This window comes from Cimex lectularius, unplaced genomic scaffold (genome assembly GCF_000648675.2).
Source record: "Cimex lectularius strain Harlan isolate CLEC.00 unplaced genomic scaffold, Clec_2.1 scaffold22, whole genome shotgun sequence".
Classification (NCBI taxonomy): Eukaryota; Metazoa; Arthropoda; class Insecta; order Hemiptera; family Cimicidae; genus Cimex; species Cimex lectularius.
Window position 1 is genome coordinate 299,762 of NW_019392657.1, and position 26,457 is coordinate 326,218.

At 33.8% G+C, this 26,457-nt stretch overlaps 1 protein-coding gene across 1 annotated transcript in view; it reads right to left on the reverse strand.

Moving 5' to 3' along the window:
* LOC106670727 (alpha-tocopherol transfer protein-like) overlaps nt 1-4,769 on the reverse strand; it is a 69,810-nt gene extending 65,041 nt beyond the window's left edge. Inside the window, exon 1 of the mRNA XM_014401297.2 lies at nt 4,546-4,769. The gene's annotated coding sequence lies outside the window, so the exon portion shown is untranslated. The remainder of the gene's footprint in view (nt 1-4,545) is intronic.
* Nucleotides 4,770-26,457: the final 21,688 nt, after the last annotated feature.

Below are 26,457 nucleotides of genomic sequence, written 5' to 3' on the forward strand. Positions count from 1 at the left end.
ATTAAGTTGGGCGTTGAATACACACCTTGAATTTAAATTGATAATTCAACCCTACATGGTACTGACGAAGACCGCGCAGTTGGCAAAAAGCTGGAACAAGGGGGAATAATTGTCTAATTTTCCGAAGAAAAGGGACCCTAATTCCAAAACATCCAAGAAATTAAACAATTGATGCCTATGTTATTTACTTTTAAACTTTAGTAAATTCTGACACTATTTATCAATTTAATTATTAATTATTTGAGCATAATCATATTTTATTGTATTATATAATGATCGTTTGTTCTTTATAATCCCTTTACGCCTATTTTCATTAATTCAACTGGGTGAGGCAATATGCTAAAACTAATAGGAAATCACTAAAAGTTGTTTTATCCATATTATTAACCTTTCCGCGTTTTTGATCTATTTAGTCAATAAAACATTTACACAGTGCTCATTGATGAGAATTCATTATTATATTAATTTTTTACGACCTTGAAAACATTTATTCGTTGCTAAGGCGTATGTGTGCTGTTATGCTACAAGCTATTCAGAGTTTTAACATTCGCGAGAGCATGGACAATAAAATCCCGAAATATTTTATTGTTGTTTAGGTGTTATTTAATTTTCTTACTGTATTTGTTTTGTTTTTTTAATAATCCACGTGGCTCAAGTTCTGTAAAGAGTAAGAAAAGAGAATTACTTGCAACATTTCATTATGTAAATTATATATTATGTATGCATTACTTGTTTTATCATCTTGGACGCACACATACTCGTTAGAACGGGTAAGAAGTAAATCGTTCGTTTATTTGAGTAATCGAAGTTTTTCAAATAATAGGTTTTTTAAATTACATTGTATGATCTTTGAAAAACTTAGTATTTCCAATCAGATAAACCTAAACTATAAGAAAAAAAATTATAAAGCACTAGTTGAAAAAATCTTTGTGTTTTGTTGTTATCCTTGTTTCTTTTATATGGATTCTTTAATTTTTGTTATTTTACGCCTTATCTTGAAGGTGTTTTTAAAATATTTGGGAATGTACAACATTTCGGTAATCTTATAATATTCTCAAGTACATTGATGTATTTCTTTTTGTTGGTAAAAATAAAACAATTTTAAAACATTCCTAATTTTTTTAATAAAAACGGAACAAAACTTACCTCATATCTTGAGGAGAAACTGTACCCATCTGGAGTGTTTTTAGATGTTTCTCCGATTTACGACAAAAGTGTGGCATGAGGGGCTATTACACAAATTAAAACTATTTTTTATCCCAATTATCTGATTATACAATCGTACCTCAAGGAGAGATTTTTCGCAGTAAACCAGGGTTCAGAAAGTTATGAAATGAAGGAAGTGCTCGCAGGTGTGCCACAGGGGTCAATACTCGCTCCGCTGTTGTACAAAATTTTTACTTCTGACACGTTCACCAATGGGAATGCACTTACCGCCACATACTCGGATGACGCCGCCATATTAACAAGTCACTTATCTTCTCCACAAGCTTTCCTTACGTTACGTACCTACATGTCAAAATTTGAAAAAGAAGACATTTATGGAAAATAAAGTTTAACTCTTGAAAGTCAAACCACATCACCTATACATTACACCGTTGGACATGTCCTCGCTTGTACAATGAACCTCAATGTGAAAAAGTTACCTATTTTTTACTTAAATTTGTTAGGAGAATAACTTGGAATTGCACATGCGTTTAAAAAAACGGACACTTAACAAATAATTTAAAATATACTAGCAACTAAACTACAATATTACCATTAAAATCAAAACTTTGACATATACACATTGACTCACACAAATATGTATGTGTGCTTTGTTTCCGGATCGGCAACTTTTTCAGATATTCAAAGATTATGAAGTATTCAGTAAAACATTTTAAAAATAAATCTTCTAAAAAATTAGAAATAATGAATTATGCTTGAAAACAGCACAAGATTGTTGAAACGTTGTACACTGAAACACTAAAACTAAGTAAAAATACTCTCAAGAAAAGGCTTAAAAATAATAAAAATTAAAGTAAATTATTGCCCACTAAATATAAATTTAAAATTCAAGTACCCAAGTTTGAGAGGATTGCTTTAAAAAAAAAAAAAACATGGAACAGAAACAGGAATTGCGGAGTGATCAGGTTGAACATTGTACATCATAGTCAGGAGTTTTCGATATATTTCATATTTGTCGTCATACATGTATAAAATCGGCATAAACTCAAAATTTTGACAGACCATTAAACGGATTCTAATTTCTCAACATCAATTGCTTGAGTTCAATTTTTTTAAATTTATGAATTGGTAAGGTTATAAAATTATTTATTAGATATTTTTTTAGTCAAGTTCTGGTTCCCCTTGGAGTGTGCCCGCTCCTTTTTTCTTTGAAATGCATCCATAATAGCATTTGTTTTGGATTGATTCCCTAAGAAAAATTTTACTTGTTTTTCGGTAAAAGGGGTAATTTTTTATTTGATAAAAGACAATTTTTATTTTGTTTCTTACCGGGTCATTATATTTTAAATAAAATTATATTTCTTTTCCCCCCGTTCTTGTTTAGATTTTAGAGTTGTTTAATCGACGGCTCCTATACAAACTATAGATTAAAAAAAGTTCTGTAAGTATGATGTTTTGTTTTAGAAAAAAAGAAAAAATCTTTCTCAACGTTCTGAAAATGATTATTGTTTAGAAATGAGGAAATTTTAACGTTTTAAAAGTATGATTTCAAAAAAATCAACATTTCCCTTTCGAACGTTCTTAGTTTTTTTGAAAAAAAAATTCCCAACTTTCTCAATGTTTGACTTTTTGTTTAGAGAAAAGAAAGAAACTTTTACGTTCTAAAACTTTGATTTTTTTTTCTTGTAGCAAAAAAGCAAATTTTCACAACGTTCTGAAAAAGTTAATTTTTGTTTTATAAGAAAAATCCGAATTTTCGCAAACTTTTAAGTTTGATTTTTTTTAAAGAAAAAAGCAAATTTTCACATTCTAAAAGTTTGATTTTTGGTTTGAAAAAGGTAATTTTTTACCTTTTGGAAGGGATTTTTTTTTGGTTTTACAAAAAAAGCAATTTTTCAGAACGTAAATTTTTGATTTTTGTTTTAGAAAAAAGTTTTCTCAACGTTTTGAAAGTTTCATTTTTTGTTTAAAAAATGCAAATTTCCACGTACTAAATCTGTTTTTTTAGTTTTAAGAAAAAAAAAGAAAAAATTCACGTTCTTAAAGTTTCATTAAAAAAAAAAAAACGCAAATTTTCAAAATGTTCTAAAAGTTTGATTTTTATTTTAGAAAAAAAATTTCACGTTTTGAAAACTTGACGTTTGTCTAAGAAAAAAAACAAATTTTTCAGTTCTGAAAATTTAATTTGTGTTAAAAAAAATCATATTTTCACAGCGTTCCATTTTCCATTTGAAGTTTGATTTTTTCTTTTAGAACAAAGCAATTTTCAATATTTACATAGCTCAGTTTATTTTCTACATTTTTCGGAAATAATATAAATTTATTTCGCACTGAACCGAGAAGCTGAGAAAATGGGTCAGCCATGAAATATGAAAATTACGAAAGGTTGAGTGGAAAGCGTCACGGTGGTGGACTGAAAAACTTGTTTATAGCTATCTCGATGACGGGGGAAGGAAGTTAAACAAAGAAGAAAAGCAAACCGATTTATACAAATAGTATCGATAGATAAAAAAAACACGCCTATAAAACCTGAGGAAAACAAACGTTTTGTCGCGTTGGATACTGAGGAGAAAAATGATTCTGGTCAGCCTATTTTCGCTTTCTTCTCCATCTGGTACATATATGGCTTATTCGATCTGCCGACTAGTTCGTTCATATTTCTTTCAACTTTATTATCGTTTACACGAGATATCACGTAAAAGCCCTTGGAAGAGAAAATACGGAATATGAATATAATTTTATAAACTCGCTTGCATCAATAATTTATACACTTGCAAATACGGGTCTTTTTAAGAAAGCCTTTAGGTCAAAGGTTCCCTCTATGTTTGGTATCGCCGAGTCATACATTTTAAAAACAGTCAAATGTCAAAGTACACGCAGTAGAGCAATATTCTGACTTTTTTTGTGTGTGTGAGATTCTTTAATTTCCGAAATGTTTAACAAAACCGGTAAGGCGAGATGTTTCACTTTCCCCGTTTCTAGTATAATCTAGGACATTAATATTTGTAGAACATGAAAGTGGAAGCCATTTCATTTAGGTTATTATCTAAAAATGGACATTCTTTAAGAATTAACAGATGTTATTGATTCCTAATCTTGCAATAAAAAAGAAATTATTCTTTTATAAAATAATAAATACACATATAGTTCGTGCTTCGACTGCAAAAGACTAAATTTTGACATGCTCACTATCAAAAAATATTTATTCAAAGTGGCAGGTATTGTTTATTTGTCTTTTTTACTTTCCTCTCTTATGATATTGAACTAATTTTTCATGCACATTATTATATTCTATGAAATAATATATAGCGTAATTACTTATACACAAACATGTTAGTTAAAAAATGTGGTATTGTCTACGGTTGTGGCATTACTCACAAAAGTAGCTGTTTAGGAATCCAAGAATTCTTCTATCTTCAGCAGTTCAATGACCGAAAGTGCTGAAAATCGCTCGGATCGCGTCAAGACGAGAATGAAGACGTTTACGTTCACACTGGAAGTTAAGTGCGCAAATTGACGTACGAAAAGAACGAAAAACTGAGAACTTACTACTCAATGATACGGCTATACGATGGCGAATAATAACACTGGCCCGGAGGAAGAAGTTTGACTAGTTCGACTCTACCCCCACTAAGAATCTTCGGCTCCTTTCATTCTTTACTCTCAGTTGCAGGTGAACGACGGTGAAATTCCTCGCAACACCGCTAGTTTCGACATCTTCAAGAATCGTGACAGTCCTCTCTTCTTTTGAGTACATGACATATTCATGGCCTCTGCACCCAGTCGTATTACTGTTTCCATACTGCATATTACAGACAAACCGAAAACAGAGAGGCGATTACCTAATAATAAAACGAAATAGTAGAAAAATAATGGGTAGCAAGTAATTTGATGCACCATCAACACGCAGGTCACTAGAGATTGACTTGACTTGAACAGTTTATTCAGAAATATTCTGCACTGTCTTAAAGTTAAAATATAATGCTAGAAATTTGGAAAATAATCGCTGAACTTAGTTATTAAGTTTTTTATTTAGAAATCGTGAGATGCGGTCTGGTGTGATGTAGGTTTCAGAAAAACATTTTCTTTATCGTGCTAACGTTTCGATCTTTATTGAGATCATCTTCAGGGCGTTAGTTATTAAGGCGGCTCCAGACATGCGGTATTCGTCCAATGCCGCGCAAATTTTCGCCGAATCCCGATTAGTGTGGATGGACGTTCGGATATTCGCCGAATAACAACATCCGGTGCTCGCCGAACTCAGCTTTTTGTCGGTTTTCTTGTCCGCTTCAAAGTGCACTAATGTTCGTGAAGTAACCGCACTCAAACCATCCACACATCCGGGAATCAACTATAGCTGTACATACCTTTAACCTTCTGACAACTGTTATCAAAATCAACAGTAAGCGTATACTTCTATTTAATACTATTTATTTTTCATTAATAAACGATTGCTAACTATTATAGGTGTTTTAATTAACATGATAACAATTGTTTTTTTTATTAGGAGTGGATTGACCCAATGCAACAGTTTTGGAGATCCTCGATGTTTACGAAACAGAACCAATAATTTAGAAAGCTTCTCTTACAAATCATAAATTGTTTTATAAATAAAGCAATAATTAAAAATATAATTAAATATATTTGTCAATTAGCTTGTAGCCACTGCACAAAATATTAACCGCGGCGGCAGCAATGACAGTTTCCTTGTTGTTCATCACGATTTGTAGTAATTTGAAGACTCCTAAGGCATTTGGAAAATACTAATTCCCTATTTCCGCAACAATTAGGTTATACGAAACCCGTGTGTATACGTAGGCAGGCTATTTCAAGAATGCCAAGACGAGCATCTAGAGAAGGCAAATATTGGGCGGCAGTCGGCATTCGGCGAATACCGCATGTCTGGAGCCGCCTTTAGACTATACAAATTGCAATTGCTGAAGGTTGCTCCCAAGAAGGGGTACTATCGCCACTTCTTTGGTTGCTATTAGAAGATGATCTGATCCAAGAATTTAACGAGTTTGGATATCATACCATTGGTTTCGCAGATGACCTGATAACAATCATTAAAGGAAATCACTATCAAATCAGAAGAAAAAAGTCCTAAATATTGTAGAAAGATGGTATATAGAGATCTAGTTAAATGTAAAAGGATATATATAAATACTGGGTGTCCCAGTTCCTTCTGACGAAACTCAGGGAATCGATTCTACTCTTCGTTTGGAGCAAAAAATTCTCAGGGGAAAATTTTCGGAAAGTTCTCTATTTTGAAGATATTCGTCAATTTAGGTTTTTTCAACTTTTCACTACCTTACACCATTAAAAACGCGTATAACTTCCAAAATGTTGAGACTACAACAAATCCAATTACACCATTTGAAAGAACGCTAAATTTGCTGTAAGATACTTCTATTTTCAATAATCTGAATGACATAAAATGTTAGCCAATATCAGTAGGAACATGTCAAAATTACAAAATATAAGGTAAATTTGAAGGGGGGGGGGGTAGAAATTCAGAAAGTCAGTTATGCATTCGAGAAGAGGGAAAACACTTTGAGCATTTCCTTATCTTACAGTAAATTCCAAATCTTACAGTAAATTTAGCGTTCTTTCAAATGGTGTAATTGGATTTGTTGTAGTATTACATTTTTTTCCTTCTTCAAAAAAAATTAATAAAGCTTAAAAGTGGCGGGACGAACCGAGAAGAGAAGCCCGAGAAGCAGGAAGCAATTCGCGGCCTGCAAGATTCTGATCGGGATGGCACTGGGTCAGAGATTGGAAAAAAAAGAAACGGAAAAAAAAGCAAGGAGGATCGGTTGGGGATAGACGTTGTCTCCGCTAGCAAAAGAGAATATTGTTTTTCAAAAAAGTGAATGTGTGTGTGTGTTGTTTGTGAACCGATCGAAGAGTTGTTACGAAGAGGAACTGGCTGATCCCGTGATTTGATACAATTCAAATTTATCATCAGGCCTGATAATTCGGGACTAGAGACGTTAATTATAAGTTTCGGCATTTTGATAGTTTTAATTTAAAAATATTTGTCAATGAATTATAAATAGAATAGTGTTGTTAGTATCATCGTAGTTTTTTTTTTTTTTTTTTTTTTTTTTTTTTTTTTTTTNTGGGTCAGAGATTGGAAAAAAAAGAAACGGAAAAAAAAGCAAGGAGGATCGGTTGGGGATAGACGTTGTCTCCGCGAGCAAAAGTGAATATTGTTTTTCAAAAAAGTGAATGTGTGTGTGTTGTTTGTGAACCGATCGAAGAGTTGTTACGAAGAGGAACTGGCTGATCCCGTGATTTGATACAATTCAAATTTATCATCAAGCCTGATAATTCGGGACTAGAGATGTTAATTATAAGTTTCGGCATTTTGATAGTTTTAATTTAAAAATATTTGTCAATGAATTATAAATAGAATAGTGTTGTTAGTATCATCGTAGCTTTTTTTTTTTTTTTTTTTTTTTTTTTTTTTTTTTTTTTTTTAATATCGTATTCTAAACTCTAAGTAGACTAAATACCCTAACAAATCTTCATGTGTTAACGAATTAAGAAGCAGGAAGAACTTCATAATTTCGCTCCCAGCATCCTGGTTGGAAGCGCCATCAGGAAGAAGAGCGCCAGAAGCGCTGCATCGCTACCCTTCTTTTTTTCCCCCTTCTTCCGATCGTCCTACTTTTCTTTTCCTTTTATCTCCTGGTTTCGGTATTCATCCTTACCCAAAAATACCGTGGCGCTCAACACTTATAAAAAAAAACTTCCACCTCTTCACCGACCATCACTTGTCTCTCCCTTCAACACGTTCCCCCCTTCTCCACTGAGCTACCAACAACGTAAGCTGTAACAGTAGTCTCAACATTTTGGAAGTTGTAAGCGTTTTTAATGGTGTAAGGTAGTGAAAAGTTGAAAAAACCTAAATTGACGAATATCTTCAAAATAGAGAACTTTCCGAAAATTTTCTCCTGGGAATTTTTTGCTCCAAACGAAAAGTAGAATCGATTCCCTGAGTTTCGTCAGAAGGAACTGGGACACCCAGTATAGGGAAATTGAGATAAAGAAGAAGGTATGTAAATAGAAAGAGATATGGATAAATAGAGCGAGAAAGAGATTCGTGTAGATAAAAAGGTAAAAAATAAGGAAGGAGATTAATAGATGGATAGAAGTGGAATAAATAGTCGGAATGTTAAGTAGATAAATAAAGAAAGAGATGAAAGTACATAGAACGGACATATAATTAAATAAAGAGATTAGTACAAGTAAATGGATAGATAAAAAGACAGGCATAATCAATGAACGAGAGAAAAGGGAGGGATATAGATAGATATAGATGTAGGTAAATAGATAAGGAATAAATATATTGATGTAATCAGAAAGAGAGTTAAATATGTAAATAGGTAGAGGTAGAGATAGATAGAGAGATTAGTAAAGATCGGTATGTACAAAAATAGATATCAAGTGAAATAGAAAAAGGGAAGCTGTGACATATACAGGCTGTATCAACTTTTACAGTCCTCCATTTTAATTCGGAAACGATTAAATTTAGCAAAAAATAGACTTATATAAACACCATGTTAATTTTTGCTAGAAATCGCGCGGTGGTAACAGATTTAACATAACTTTCTCATCGAGCTGGGAAATGAAACTAAAGTAGTTATTTTAAATGAGAATTCCATATTTCTATTGTTCAATTCGATTTTAGAGCTTATTTTATGCCACTTTTCCTGAAGGAAAATTTTTATAGGTTCGACCATTTCTAGTTTTGTCCGACGGGGTATGCTTTTTTGTAACAAGATGGCCCTCCTCGTTTATTTCGGAAACGGTTAACTTTAGCAAAAGTGGTCTTATACAAACATATAAAACCGTTAATTTTTTTGTTAATTTTTGTTACAAAAAAGCACATCCCTGAACACGTCTTCCGTTGGGCATAACTCAGAAATATCCGATTTTATAAAAATCTTCCTTTCAAAAAAGTAGCATAAAATGAGCTCTAGTGTCATTCCCTAGCTTAAGGATAGAGTTATGTGAAATCCGTTACTACCACCATTTCTAACCAAAATGAACTTGGGGTTTCTATAAGACCAATTTTTGCTAAAGTTAGTCGTTTCCCAATTAAAGGGGTGGACTACAGGAGTTGTATATTTACATTTATTACTTATTTATATAACTAGAGCCACATAAAAAGGAAGAGATAACTAGGTATGGAACTCACCTTCAGTCACTTTTATAACCTCTTTTTCACCAATCAGTCAACTACCCAGTGGTATGATATCTTTCTCTCTAACTCTCTCTCTCTCTCTCTCTCTCTCTCTCTCTCTTTCTCTCTTTCTCCCCGTCTCACTCTCTCTCACTCTTTCTCTTATTGCCCTTCTCGCTGCTTAATATATTATTTATATTTGTATTTCAACTAGACTGACATCGAACTATTAAAAATAGCCCAGCGTGTAGAATTTGACGAGATTATTTCAAGTCCGTTGATGCTTCCTGGTTCAAATTTAATTGTATTCATCAGTCAAACCATTGCTCACTTCATAAATCGTGTATTTTGTGAATGACCAATAATAAGTTGTTGCGCAATGGTTTGTATAATTTAAACCTTGCTAATATTAGATTGACAACTGAATTTCCATGAACAACAACTACAACGGTTTAACAATAGAGTTGTAAAAAAAGCACTTGGCATCGCGTGACCATTGCCGATTCCCTTTGACTCTAACTCTACTTTCGACCCTACGATTTTTCGTTTAACATTTAATTTTAAGCAAAGAGTTAAAGATAGATAAATGTAAATTTGTACTTTACGCTGATATTTTTACGGGAATGATCAATAATCCGTTTCGCAGATTTAACAGATCTTACGTTTCCGTTTGACTGAAAATCATCTTGTATATAAATCGTTGGTGGACAATAACACTTCTTTTTAATGGATAACAGCACTGTTAATAGTAAAATAAATTTCTAATTCCGTTTACAGTAGAACACAAAGAGAAGTAACATCGGACTAAAATTTTTAACATACTACCAATATAAAAAGAAAATGGATGTTGTGACATTTTTTGTAAAATATATATATATACANAGTAGAAATACTTTGATTGAATATAAAAAATATATATTGCATTGTATAAATTCGCTTTTTTCTAGATACTACGCGTATTTGTTAAATGTAAACAATGTTAGTAAATCGCAGGCCCTGAAGATGATTTCAATAAAGATCGAAACGTTAGAAAATTTAGACAACGTTAAAAATTCATAATTAAATGTTTACTTCAGTAACAATCAAACAAAAAATAAATATTTTGGCGTTTTTTCACGAAACAACTGCATAGCCCTGAAGATTATGAACATATCGGCAAACTTCTGAGACAAAACTTTGACAAAACCCATGTTTAAAAAAATTGTTTACTTTTTTTCCTAGTGGTTTTAAATAATGCAGGGAGAAACTCCAGTTTTTTTGTTTTCCATTTTGTATTTACATATTTATTTATAATTTTCAATGGTTAGATAAAAGTTGCTTTTTATTAACAATTAAAAAATCTATTTTACATTTATTATTTTATACAATCACACGAGTATGACTGTAAGTAGTTTGTATTATTATGTTAGGATAAATATTTTGGGCTGGATAAGCAATTTTGTGTTATTTACTTCGCGCTATTTATCGCACGTCTTGTGTTCGGTTAGGAATGGTTAGGTTAGGTAGGGTAAGAGTTGGGTTGGTTGTCTATTGGACTTACATCTTCATAACTTTTGGGAAAGAACATCTTTTATTCATAGAACACACATACAAACATTTTACACTTACATAGAACATGCTGTATATTAAGTAATTATACTTTTTTTAATATAGGGTCTTGTTTTTGATGAAAAAGCAAGTGTCACTAGTGGGATTTCGAAGTCACTATAGTTCTAGATTAGACTTAGGCGTATTGAGCTTAACGTCGTAGGTTCGAATTCAGCTAGAGACATCGCTTTCTCATCTCAACCAACCTCTCTTTAGGTAAAAAATATAAATAATTAAAATAATTAATACAGTCAATTATGGCTACTAAATGCAAATATTATAATTGAATTAAGGCGGAAATAAGTTCACATAAACCTACATTCAATATATGGCGAGGGGTTGGAGGGACTCAAGTTTGTCCGTAAGGTTTTCTACTTTAGTGAGTCTCTGAGACGGGAGTTTTGAACAACTTAGTTTGCAAACATGAAAATGAGAAAGGACCAGACAGTTTACATAATACGTGTAACTACTTCTCATGTGATTGTTCTCCACTAGAATTAATATAATGATTCAATAATCAAATGAATATTAATTTCTTTTACTATAAATATAATAAATATATAATAATAAATATTAGTTAAATATAATCAATTTAAATATTAATTTTAAAGATATTATTTGTTAATTAACCTCGATGATCTACAACAAAAATCAGTTGTGACAAATGATCCTAAATTTCATTTTATACCCACGGTTTCTAATTAATTAAAGAAAATCCGTAATTGAGCGGGGGAGGAATTTATGGGATACGATTTATCATCGTAAATGTTAATTATTTCAATGATATATTCAATCCGTCCTGGCTTTGGTTGAATCTTCTGGAAATTTTTAATCGAGGAGAACTCCTCTGGTTATCGATTTGTCGTGACAATGCTGCACTTTCTATAATTTTTTAGTTTTATTTGGTACGCATTGTTCTTAATTGGTTTCTAGACGGGTAGCCATCTAGAGACAAACTTTCCTTACTTTATATTTTTGCTAACAACGTCCATACATTAATGAATATTTAAATAAAACGCAAATATCAAATGAAAAGTTTTGGTCGAAAAGAATGCCAGATATTTTCTTACATAGCGTATGGATTTATTGTTAACGATTTACTTTAAAATTACGCATTGCTAATTACCATCTCATTAAACTTGATCCTAGGTTTCTTAATAATTTTGGGTTATTGTTTGCGAATTGGAATTGTTACTTTGTGTTATTCGAAACTTTACTGAAGTAGCTTGTAATGAGAGATTGATCTAAAAACCTTTTGTTAAGGAAAGAAAATAATTCCAGGAAAGTGAGCACACAATGATTTTAATGCTTTATTAACAAACAATCCACTCCACAAATAACAAAGATGCTATCTTTATCAAATGTTAAAAGGGGAGAGTTTTATTTGAAAGAATGTTTTTCTATTCACCTGAAATAACTGATAGATCTTTTATGCGTGTTGTTGATTGTGTAATTTCAATATTTACTTGCCAATTTTGCATCAAAACCCATGGAACTGATCACAGAATGTTCATAATAGATTTGCGACTGAATCATCATTTTAAGATCGTGGTAATTATTCTTCGAAATGTCGTCATCGTTGGCCGACGAACTATCCAAACATTTTTTTAATATTATTCAGAAATCGTGAGATGGGGTTTGATGTGATGTAGGTTTCAGAAAAACATTTTCTTTATCGTGCCAACGTTTCGATCTTTATTGAGATCATCTTCAGGGCCTAGGATTTACAAACATTGTTTAAATTTAACACATACATGTAGGATGTGGAAAAAAGTGAATTTATACAATGCAAAATATATTTTTTATATTCACTCAAAGTATTTCTACTTACTCAAAGTGTTTGTTTTCTGTATACTTTGAATGAATATAAAAAATATATTTTGCATTGTATAAATTCACTTTTTTCCACATCCTATATGTATTTGTTAAATTTAAACAATGTTTGTAAATCCTAGGCTCTGAAGATGATCTCAACAAAGATCGAAACGTTCGCAAGATAAAGAAGATGTTTTTCTGAAACCTACATCACATCAGACCGCATCTCACGATTTCTGAATAATCTTCGACTAACGGTCACCAATCACCACACATTTTTTAATATTTCATCTTTTATCCTCATCCTCATCACTTGTTTATAATACATAATTATACATAATATATTGAGTACAGAGGCTTTACAACTGAATATTAACCATAATATAGACAAATATTGCCAGCACTGGAATCGTACTTGAAGGATTGGAAAATCCAAAATTATTTTGTTCCTTAGGGGACGCCCAGTTGCTAACAATGAGTAATGGTTTTACAATCGGCAACTGATTGAAATTACAAACCGTTATACATATTTAGGCGTTATCGTAACCACCCTCCTTCCTTTTACTCCACACATATTGGAGAAGGTTTCTTTCGCGAAAATGGCACCTAATAGGGGCTTATCCTCTAAATATCCCGAGGAATATCGAGTGCTCTTGAGTAGTGTGAATGAATGTGCGAATGTAATTTACTAGTAATTCACTAATTTCGTGGTCCGCTTGACCAATTAAATCATTACAATTAATTAAGGTTTTTAGTTGAGATGAAAAAAGTTAATGGCACGAGCGGGATTCGAACCCACGATCTTCGGCTAGATACGCCGCTGCTCTACCACTTGAACTATCGTGACCTCGATCCACTCGGACATCAACTTCCCTTCTCAACCACACCTTATGAGTTTTCCCTCCTTTTTGTCATTTTTCAAATGTTTCCGATTACACGACAAAAGGGAAAACTCATGAATGGAGAGGTTTATCCCCAAACCTTTAGGAACCTCGATTACTCTGGGGTAATGTGAATGTAGTCAAGTGTGTGAATATAATTTATTAGCGTGAATGGAAAGGCATATCCCTCATTAGCCATAAACATTCTCTTTAGATGGTAAATAGGACATTATTAATTTTCTTTCGTTTTATTTAAATTAATTAAGATAAATTCAACTGTAAATAAAAAGTCGTTTGTCATAACTCATCAAAACAACTTCCAGAAATATGTTTATTTTTAAAGAATATTGAAGTATTGAGTTTTAGCCCAAGGAATATTGGATAGTGTGAATCCTAACCAGACTATGATATTTTAATCTTGTTTCTGTGCATTTGTTTGTTACTTTTCTTATTTGTTCCCTGAGGTACAGAGAGGTCATAAATACGACAAAGAAAAGAGAGAATGTTGGTTACAGTTATACTATAAAATATCGTAACTCAGCTGGAGAAACAGAAAAATAAATTATAAGGATTAAAACGCGAGAACGATAAAGAATGTAAAACTAAGGAAAAGAGGGCTGGTGATGACCAAGTAGTTTGCTTGTTGTAGTTAAAAGTACAAAAAAAAAAAGTTATCAAATTTCCTCAACAAGCAGATAATGTCTCTCCCTAGTAAATATAAAGTGTTTCAATTTAAATATCTTGCCACGCTCAAGTTTGGGGTTTTCGAGGTTTACCAGGTACTACTTCGAAGTGTATCCACTATTTCTTTATAAAGAAAGTTTTCTCTACCTTCATCCACACCTTATTCCATGTTACATCTCAAATCTGAGATATATTTTATTGTTCTTCGCACTCTGAATCTTCAGTTATTCCCTTATGTTAAACATACCCATTCTCGTATTCCCATAAACAAAAATATATTTTGGCTTAAAAGTTGCACATATCTCTCTCGGAAATATAATTCTCTGTTTGATAATTCAGTACTAAATATCCCTTTCTGCAATGACCTTTTTCTATGCAAAAACTGTGAGGGAGTGAATATGACCTGACTTCTATTTATGTATAGGGGGTTGTATTGGGGCCCTACAAGATGGTACGAGATGATCAAACTTTCGGCAGACATCAACAAAAAATCTCATAGAAAAACTCAATACTTCAATATTCTTTAAAAATAAACATATTTATGGATGTTGTCTTGATCAGTTATGACAAACGACTTTTTATTTACAGTTGAATTTATCTTAATGAATTTAAATAAAACGGAAGAAAATTAATAATGTCTAAAGAGAATGACATGGCACACGCACAAGTTTCTCCGACTGATTCATAATTAACCAGAGTCTTATTGATATTCACCTGGATGAAAAAAATTAAATAATTAATTAACATTTTAGGCCGAACATGCAATGTAGTTAAATAAAACAATATCGAATGGTGTGATTAGTCTTTGACGTTTAACTAAAAGGCATTGAATATGCTTTTTGATGTAATCCAGGAGCTGGTAACATTGAAGAAAAACAAAAGCATAATAGTCAATTATCCATGATTTGAGGGAATGGAGCGGGCACGAGTGTGTTTCCACCATTTTCATCTGTTGATTTATCATTAGCGTGAATTACCGCCATGTCGATTAAGGGCTTGACATTGTCGTCTCCACCGGTTCATCCTTCCGGCCACTTGATACCAGAATCGGCCTTTTCATGGACGAAAAATCATCTCCATTTCGGCCACTTCCCCATTCCATGAACACCGAGCCGAAATACTTTAACTCCGTCGGGTAATTAACTGATGAACAGATGATACCGGGAGTTTATGAAAGATTTAATTAAAGATGCTATCAGACCAGCAGGAGACTCGTGTTTCCATTATCCCGTTTAACGTAATTAAATGATTAGACTTAGGCTTTGAATGGAATTGGTAACGGCGGGAAACAATGTTATTATTGCGTATGCCCTGTTGACTTCTCCGCCCTCCTGGACATTTGTTTGTTTATCCCTCTGACGAATCAATCGGTAACGAACCAGAAATAGAACCTGTATGACAAGATCATTTAGATTGGTTTCATCTTGTGGAACGTATAAGAAAAAATTCCTCTACGCATTAGTATTAGAAGTTTTCAACAAGTTTTACATACTTGTAAAGGCCCAAAAAAACCAAGGACGCACCAAAAAGAGAACCTATCGCATAGCATCGCCTGGTGACCCCTTGTAACCTCGTCTAAAATTTTGTATGGCACCTGGAGGTGTACTTCCCTAAAGGGTTTGATTGCTCATATTTTGATCTTGTATAAAGAACGCTGGAGCCTTTTGTATACCATCATTATATGTGATTTCCTCCGGAATTCTTCTTTTCCTTTATAATCTGTTGAGATTTTATAGGGTGAAGTAAATTTGTTTCCTGGATCACGTAGTCAATCCCCATTTCGAAGAATGGGTGTCTGATTTTATTAATCATTGTCGTGGGCCTCGAAGTGAAAAGTTCCAAGTTTGATTGTTTCTCAAGTCTAAATGAGTTTTTACTCTCTTCTCCTTGTATACATTTTTCCAAAAATAAAATTCAAATAAGTGGTTTTAGCAGTATTTCTAATGCAATTGACAGTGTTGTTTTCATTTCCCTGTGACACAAACGTTTGCCAAACTTCTTATGTTGCCTAATGTTAAGTTGTTGGTTTTTGCTGAACTTTGGTTCACCAGAATATTAAGCCGTAGGATAATTTGGATCTTATTACATGAAGGAGTTTGTTTTAAATGAAACTTAGGTTTTTACAGGTTTTACTTCGTCACATTTTTGAAAAAAGTTCGTAGTTTCCTGATATTTGCATGTATACAATATGTAAGAAATTCACGGATTTCTGGCCGTAGGATGACGTAATTTTGATTTTGTTCATATAGAATTGACCATATCACCAAGTCAATTATGCGCTTTACGATCTCAAAGTCTGTCTGTAAAAATATGGAACCGCCCTGTATATGTCTGTGAAGACTTACCGAAATTTCAAAATTATATCAAAAAATTCAGAAATGATATGTGCTAAAAAAACAATTAGAAAGAAGCTGTAATTTCATTTGCTGGGTTTTCGAGGAATGGCCTTTATTTAATAATTTTAACAGGTGAGCAAATAGCATCTGTTAACAAATTTGAACCTATGAAATTCACTAGTTTTCGCGGTCCGCTAGACCAATTAATATCTTTCAATTAATTAAGGCTTTTAGTAATTTTCAAAAATGGAAAAAGGAGGAAAAATTCAAAAAGTGAGGTTGAGACGGGAAGTTAGTGTCCGAGCGGGATTCGAACCCATGATCTTCGGCTATATAGGCCGCTGTTCTACCACTTGATCTCAATCCACTGGGACACCATTTTTCATATGTCATTTAATCTATTTGATTCTCGGCGACAAATGAAATGGCCATTGAGAGCTTTAGTGAAGGTGTACTTCATTTTAACTTATTAAATTCATTAGTTTTCGTGGTCCGCTTGACCAATTAATATCTTTCAATTAATTAAGGCTTTTAGTAATTTTCAAAAATGGAAAAAAAGGAGGAAAAATTCAAAAGGTGTGGTTGAGACGGGAAGTTAGTGTCCGAGGGAATCGAAGTCACGAGAGCTCAAGTGGTAGAGTAGCGGCGTATCAAGCCGAAGATCGTGGGTTCGAATCCCGCTCACTGACTTTTTTATCACAACTAAAAACTTTAATTATTTGAACCTATGGTTTAACGAGGAAAATGAGATCACTAAGTGAGACCACATAGCATCAGATTGAAAGTGCATTCTTTATCGAATAGAATAATTTAAGTCCTAACGAAAAATATGTTTCATTCAATAACACGCGACCTCATCAAGAGAAGATCAAGAAAGATAACTTGATCTATTGTCAAAACCGACCGAATATTTCCAACATAAACTTTTTCTCTAAAATGTTCACATTTTTGTCAATGCTCATTTAGTTAAACGATAGAAAATTGAAATTTAGTTAGGTTTGTAACCCCCCACCTGCGATATCATACAGTCAGATATCCATAAAATTCTATTTTTTATTTTTATTTTTTTATTTTTTTTTTACGAGGGTTCACAACAGCAGAGGTCATATAAACCCTCAGGGTGCCGGTGTTTTTGAAAAAAAAACCATTTGTAAGTATGTCGGATTCGAATGCAGGGTCGCTGGATTCGAACCCGGGACCTTTACCTTACAGTGATGAGCGCCGTGTCAAAGACTAAACCTTGCGGCCACCGACGCCCCCATAAAATTCTATTATTAGGTGACAAACGTCGTTTTCCATGATGATTAATTTATATTGGACGTCTGTTAGTTTAGCGTAGTTATGAACGGTAAATTATTATCATTTAATTAGTGTAAGTAGTTTTGAAGCCCGACAGCATAAACTATAGTACTACTTATAAAGTGTTCTCACATTACAACATAACTTCATTTCCAACACAATTTAATTGAACCACCGCAGGTAAATTTAAAACTTTTCGCAATATTTCCTTTAATATACCTTCATTAAAATGAATCGTCACTTTTTAAAAGTTAAAATTATAAATAATTGATTAATTGTTATAACAATCATTAAATTTTATTTACTAATTAACCTCGTTCAACGCCACTGTTCAATTAAAAAAATAAATTCTAGGATTATTAAAAAAAAAGACACAAGGTGAATTATCACTTATTTAGTTTTGCCTTGTATATACAACGTTGAATATAAATTGCATAAAAGTTCACCAATGGAGTGGGGTACTAAATACATATATCCAAATCTTGAGATTATTAAGTAATTTCCATACTAAAAATCGGTCATGGGTGAACTAGATAGGAAATAAGCATAAAATCAATAATTTGAACAAAATATGTATATTTTTGTATTGATGCTTCGTTATAGAATGAGCTGGTCATGTTCCATTGGTGCTACATGACCTCAACAACTAATTTCTTAAGATTGGAAACTGTATGTTTTAAAATTGTGAATAGAAGTTGACCACGTCTCTAACATGGACCACATTTTTGACTGATAATGAAAAAGCTGGGACAAAACGTCGACAAAAGGGATAATAAAAAAAATGATATATGTATATACTTTTACATACTGATATGCAAAAGCTTCCACATAAATTATTAAATTATTAAAGGATTTTTCAATGTTTACTTTTTACGGAATTTAATTTGAATTCTGAAGCAATAAACTGTTTATTTTTCATCTTTGTTTTCTTAATTGCAATTTTTAAACATAAAAATGCCACTTAGTGCTGAATATGTTGCGCATGGTTCGGCCTTATTGACGATGGACTTTCCATCAAGTATGGCTATTGCCATCAGAGTTCCCTACGAAACACTGCGAAACGCCGTTAGACGTTTTCGGGAAACTGGGTCCTACCAGGCCCCAGAAGGCTCGATTCTGCGCGTCCTAAGGTAACAAAACCACAAATGACCAATTTTTTGAAATTTAGCGAAATCGGCCCCTTACTGTTGTTCAAGCGATTCATCATCTCTAGAAAGTTCGAGGTGGCCAGATTTCTGAACGCATTGCTTGAAGATTAAATCAATATGCAGTGATGGCAATAAGAGGTCCAGAATTGACCAGAACCCAGAGTTGCACAGCTCGCATTTGCTTGAGAACACAGCCATTGGTCGTTGGACGATTGGTCTTCTGTACTTTTTACAGATGAACGTACATTTGATCTACCATCTCCAGATGGGCGTGAAAGAGTGTGGAGAAGGCGAAATGAAAGATACGAAGCTTGTAATTTTTCCCAGAGCCGACCTTTTTTCAACGTAGCTCAGTGATGGTATGGGCGGGGATTTTAATTGAGAGTCGCACAGAGTTGGTTGTTGTTCGTGGAGAGTCTTTGACCGCCACTCGCTGTGTGGATGAAATTTTCGAACAACATGCGTTGCCTATCGTCGATGAAATCAGCGACAATCCTATTCTAATGCACGATAATGCCCGTCCACATGTCGCTTGCATAGTACAAAAATACCTTCAACAGCATAACATCAGCCCCTCCAGACTTGAAACCCTACGTAGAAATGTAGAGCACGTCCATCACTTCCCGATACGCTCCACGATCTTGAAAGGTCTCGTCGTGAAGAAAGGGCTAACCTCCAACCTCCGGCAAAGAGACATTTCCAGACTTGTAGAAAGTACGACGAGGCGTCTTCGAGATGTAATTAAGCCAAGAGGAAGAAATGAGGAAATATGCGATATTGAATTGTTAATTAAAAATCTAAAACAAAATTAAAACAACTTTTGTCTGTCCGTCTTTTTTTTCATTTTTTTAGCAATTTAGATTTTTTACCTTCTTTATACAAAAACTCAATTATTAAACATTAAAAAACTTGAAACTTTGATTAATATTTATAAATATATACAAATCCAGTTATATATTTTTAAATATTAATCGATGTTTCAAGCGTATACATACATGGCGAATATTAGGTAATTTTTGTAATTTATAAAGCAATTTGATTATTAGTTATTATTTCAGTTATATTTTTACCTATTATCAGCTTTTTAATTCATTTTTATTTTTTATTTTTTATGCCCTTTTGTTGAAGGTAAAAGAAATGACCGTCTTTAGACATTTCGCCATTTTGTGCCATTCTCAAGAAAAGCCTTTTTTTTTAAATTATATAAACATTAAGCAAAAGCACCTATGTATCAATCGCCCTTCCAAGCAAAACACTTTATGCAATATTCCAGAATATTACGCCCATTCCAAAATCAGACTGTGCCCGCTATCTTAGGTTCATCTAAATTCAAGACTAACGTAGAACCAACACCCCAGACTAAAACAGCAGGCATTACCGGCAGACGTCTCGGACTCTACAGACTACTGCCACAGAAATCTAACATTTCAACAAAAAATAAACCGACAATCTACAAGACAATCTAAAACCAATTTGGACGGGCGGACTAGAACTGCGGGGCGCTAAACATTCCAACAGCCAACGAATATAGTCCTTCCTCAACGTTTCGATCTTTATTGAGATCATCTTCAGGGCCTGGGATTTATAAACATTGTTTGAATTCTACAAATACATTTAGGATATGAAAAAAGTAAATTTATACAATGCCAGAAATTTTAGACTCAACCCAAAGTATTTGTACTCGATTTGAATAATAATCCTTAAGGATTCTTTTAAAGTTCGAAAATGGAACTGAGTGTTTTCTTTCATCTCTGATCGTTATTTAATCTAATAAACTATATTAAACGTTAAGTAAGATCATATTGATAACCTCAAACTAGAAACTACCATAAAAAATATTTAAGAATTTGCATGACGGAACCTGTCAAGTTTTCCAAGACGTTAATAATCTGTCCATTATTAAATTAAATATATGAAAAACATTTTGGCTATTCAAAAACAGAAAAAGTTAAATATCTATATAAACGTTGTTTTTATAATATTATTAGAACAATAATTATTTTTATATCTTCCTTATTAAAGTTTACTTCGTAGAAAACTATTAAAGTCATTAAGTTTATGTTACTGCTTGTGCCGCATTGTTCTTTTTACCGTATTGTCTACTTATATCCACCACTTGTTACTAAGTTTAAGTTTATTCTAAATTGAATACCATTACAGCGACTATCGTTTGTGTTACTTCTGGTGAATGTTAAGGAGCTGGAACTCTTTCTTCCTGCAGTTGAATCAGCTATAAAAAACAATGTACGTAAACTTGAGGTCTACAAAATTTTAGAAAGCAAATAAAATATGATTCATCATTCAACAAAAAGTTTTATATACAGTGCATGAAATAAACCTTCAAACGGAACTCTGGAATTGGAAATCCGGTAATGATTGAACACCTTCTGAAAAATAAAGCACCTGGATATGACCTTACAACCTCTGAAATCTTTCGATTCCTCATTAAAAAAGCAATCCTCTTTTTAACATTCGTGTTTAATCTTGTTCTAGGAACTACTCACTTTCCTTTACAATAGAGGTTTTCCATTATAAAAGTGATCCCAAAGCCCCATAAACCTAGCCATTTACCTCAATCCTATCGCCCGATAAGCCTCTTACCAATACTAGAAAATATCCTCGAGAAGCTCTTTTTGAAAAGAGCTCTTGCCTTCTTAGAAGAACAAAATATTAGCCTATCTTACAGTTAGGTTTTCGTAAACACTACTCCACAAACCAGCAATACCACCGTGTTGTAGACGCTATCTCTTCCTCTCTTAAGTGAAACAGTACTGCTCGATTTTCTTTCAGGTCAATTAAGGAAACTTTTCTCCGACTATTCTGTTAAGGCAGGAGTCACACAGGGTAGTATTCTTGGTCCCATCGAATAAAGATTATACTGCTGACCTCCCTACTCATGCTGACGCATCCATTCACATTTTGCGAACGATACTGCTATTCAGTCCTCTAATAAATACTCAATCCTCTCACGTTTTTCTTTACAGACTCAGCTATTCAACATTTAACCTTGACTGAAAAAGTGGCGGATAAATGTAGACGACAAAAGCCAGCATGCAACCTTTATCCTGCGACGTCGAATAATACTACTGTCGTGGCCACTTACCACACGTTACCGCTAGATGCCACTACCACTTATGCAATGTTCTCGCCCTCCACTCTCTAGCCAATCAGAGTCGAGCTCTCCACTATAAGGAGGGGAATTGCTGGTATCAGACTCGTCTACCCGTCGAGATCTTAGATCTTACCAATCACTTATGTAACCGACACCGGCAACAACGACAGCAGACTCGTCGACACGACGAGCTATCACTAATGTAACACCGTAGACAACAGCAAGGTTACTCGCGGCTTTAGCCTGATTCTCGCCTTCTATGCACAGCCGACTTGGCTATAAACGCCAAACGCTGATCTCGGCTAATTGCTGCACTCCAATACCTTCGGCCTCTGTGGAGTAACCGACTGATGGCCCATCGAACCTGAGCCAACGATTTACTCTGTCACACATCACAACCAGCGGCGCCACTCCCATGGTCTCGGCCTTATACCTTCCTCACGGCTTATCTCAACACAATACAAAACCCATTCACTAAACAAAAAACAATATATATCTATCTGTTCCTACACTTAACCTCCTCTCCTACCTCGGGCTGTATATCGAAAAAAGACTTACTTGGACTAGACGTTGCAAAACACGCTCACTACTTTTAGATAAGTGATCAAAATTGACGCTTTACAACAACGAGGGATATACGAGACGACAATTAAACGTATTTCGAATATGACATTGAACTGTGGGGTTCAACCAAATATTCCAACTATCATCGCCCCAGGATTCCCAAATCAAAATCCTTCGAAGAACAGTAAACGCTTCCTCCTACGTACCTAATCACACAATCCACAATTGCCATAATATTCTTTGGATGAGAAGTCATAAAATCCCGTTACATAAAATTTCACAAATCGCTAGATCCCTTAGTTTTAAGCCTAACATCCTGAACTTCAAAAATCCTCCAAGGAGTTAAAAGTGGCAATGGCCTCGGGACCTGTTGAGTAGCACGTACCAGGTGCTGTTTTAGTTTAAAATTAGTTCATACCAACAATTTTACTTGTAATATAAAAAATAAATACTATTCTAAAATAATACATTGTATGAAACAGGAAAAAAATTCAAAAGTTTTATATGAAAAATCAGGGTTAAATATTATTTGGAAGAAAGGAAGTTCCTTCGCCCAACTTTGGAGGAATATACCTTCTTCGTCAGGGCTTAGAAACTATCATTAAACATTTACAGGGTTACTAAAAAATAAATATGTACATCTACTATACAATATTGAAACTTATGCTTTCAAGCACAATTGAATTAAAACTTGTGATTACAATGATTGTCTCAACCTGCTCTTTTTATGACAGAACTGACAGTTCTTTTTTCAAATCTGTTTCATCCCTGACTTTTAATATAGAAAGATATTGAAGAAAAATTTTGATTCTATTTAATATAATCAAACTCTGGTTGTTAAATAAATGTTCGTAATTGAGCATGATGACCGGCTTATAGTTTTATTGTTTTAACGACAACAGCTCGTTTAATCTATAATTCAGTACAAAGTCTAAAATGGTACAGTGGTTAAGTTGGAGGCTGTAAGAATCGCCTCCTTTCCTCCCCCAAATCTTTATCCCTCCTCCCACCCCTATAGAGCCATCACAAAGAGTTTTAAGAGCTTTAGGAGTTTTCTAATATTTATGGAAAAACCGCCCCTGGGCTAAGAAAATGGTCGAGCTGTTTATTCTATTACCTTTTTTCTCTTTTCTCGGTCGCCTCCGGGATTCCTATCTTCCTCGTTCTTTTTAATTAATTCGCTTTCTGAAATTATATTCCCACTAACGCGACAGAATCGGCGAGCCGAGAACAAGTGAGAAAAAAGTTCAAAGCACAAACACCGACCAAAATGGGTTGCCTAAAAAATTAAATATCAATTATTTCCTGAATATAATTGAATATATATATATATATATTTACTCAAATAATTTACTCACGAGTATAATTTCTGTTTCATAACTAGTGTTTTTATTGAGGAATAATCTGGATCTTGGTATGGTATGAATATAAATAAAATTCAATTATTATCTGACACGCTTTCCACCTATTTTAAGGTCGCACATTGCCAAATAGTGTAACTCGATTTATCCCGAAGGGTTGCCCTCGTTATCAAAACCAAGAAATATATTTTCCTCAGTAATGAATGAATATTTTAAATATGATAACAAAACATATATGCAAATCGATGGTGTGGCGATGGGATGCGGTTTGTCCCCCATTTTTTGTAAATATGCTAATGAATGATTTGAATGATTGAGATTTAAATCGGCCCATTTACAACATAAAGCTCATTTGAAAGTTATCAATAGCTTATCATTTCTATCTATAGCTTGTTTGAGATTTTTCCGATAGCTGATTTAGCTAATCTCCACAACATTTTCATCACGAAAATATACAATTCACCTATGACGTTGAAGGAAGTGGCTCTATTCCTTATCTAGATGTGAAGTGACTAGGAATCCAGAGGGCACATGATGTACATGTGGTACACACAAAAAAAAAAAATCAGCTCTGCCAGATATTTTAATAATTTTAGTCACGCCCTTTAGGTCAAAAACTGAAATTTACTAATAATTTGATGTATATAGTTTCGGCGGGGTTCAAAGACCAACCCCGCTTCCAAGTAGTGAACCCCGGGAAACGTTCGTCGCCGTCCTGACGGGGGGATTCACACTGATCCCCACGGCATGGTACGGTGCGAAAAGGCTAAAGGGGCTCTGGTGTCCTATCCCCAAGTGAGGTACTCACTTTCCTAACCACTCCTCACTAAATAGACTCCTATCACCAACCCCTCTCCCTCTATCCTATCAGTCCCCTAAGAAGAGTCTTGGGCTTGACANACACTGTAGATTAAATGGACATTTAAAGAAAATTGGAATAATCCAAGATGGCACATGTAGATTCTGCAAAGAAGCAGAAGAGACACCAACACACTTACTAACAAACTGCGGAGCTACACTAGCCCGCAGGAGGAAGTGTTTTGGGATGTACAATGTGACCATAAAAGAACTACAACCACTGAAACCGGGCCTATTAATCAAGTTTCTTGATGAGATAGGACTCACCGATGTGCTTTAAGCAGAGCACAGGGGATACAATAGCTCTTAAAGGGCGCAGTATACCATACCCTGAATTATTACATCTATCTATCTATCTATCTATATAGTTTCGGCAATGAGCAGTATATGTCCCTAGAGTGAAATATAGAGAGAGAGAGAGCTTTCCGAATTTTAAGAAATAATAATAACCCAAAGACAATGATTAATTGATTGTTAGCTAAAAACTCAAAGAAATTAACGAACAGTGAACAAACAGAAAGAAATATGAAGAAACATTTTACGTTCAGGAAAAGCAGGAAAGGAAATGCATACCCGAAATCAATCGTCGTTACAGGTATAATAATAAAATTGGTTCATTACACACTAAAGTCAAGGATAAGGAAGAAAAGTTGAATTTATCGAATGTTATATTTAGATTCAACTCTCCGTGGCCATTTCATTTGTCGCCCAGAATCAAATAGATTACCCGACATTTGAAAAATGGCGAAAATTGAGGGAAAATTCGAAAGGTTGGGTTGAGGTGGGAAGTTAGTGTCCAAGTGGATCGAAGTCATATAGCTCAAGTGGTAGAGTAGCGGTGTATCTAGCCGAAGGTCGTGGGTTCGAATCCCGCTCATGACACTGACTTTTTTATCTCAACCAATACCTTATATAAAAATTAATTAATTAATTGAATGTTTTATTTAGACTTTCCTGTAGTGAATATCCAATCATCTAACCAAATACATGCTACCGTTCATAATGTCTTTTTTTTCTGTAAAGTGTGATCCAAATTAAATGGCAGGAAGGATGGAAAACGTCTGTTGTTTAAGTTGACACAGACAGGAATATTAAGGCTATTGCAAAATTTTGTGATAGAGTTTATCCTAGCTAATTTTGTGAAACTTCATAATAGGTTGATGGGTAGGAAATAAATTGCCTTTTTCACAATAGGCAAATAACTATTTACTTCCTACCCATTTATTTATTGCAGAATTATATTGTGTTACAAGACTATCTGTAGGGAGTAAACTCGGCTGTTTGGCTGTTTTGAAAAATGTTGTGGAGCCCAACGAGGTTGTACCTCAGCCCCTATACTATTTACTATTTTTATTAATGCCATAAAAGGCCATTTAGAAGGGGGTTTTATGTTTGGCAGATACATACATTTTGAAATTATTACTATTTGCGGATGATGTGGTTATATTGACTGA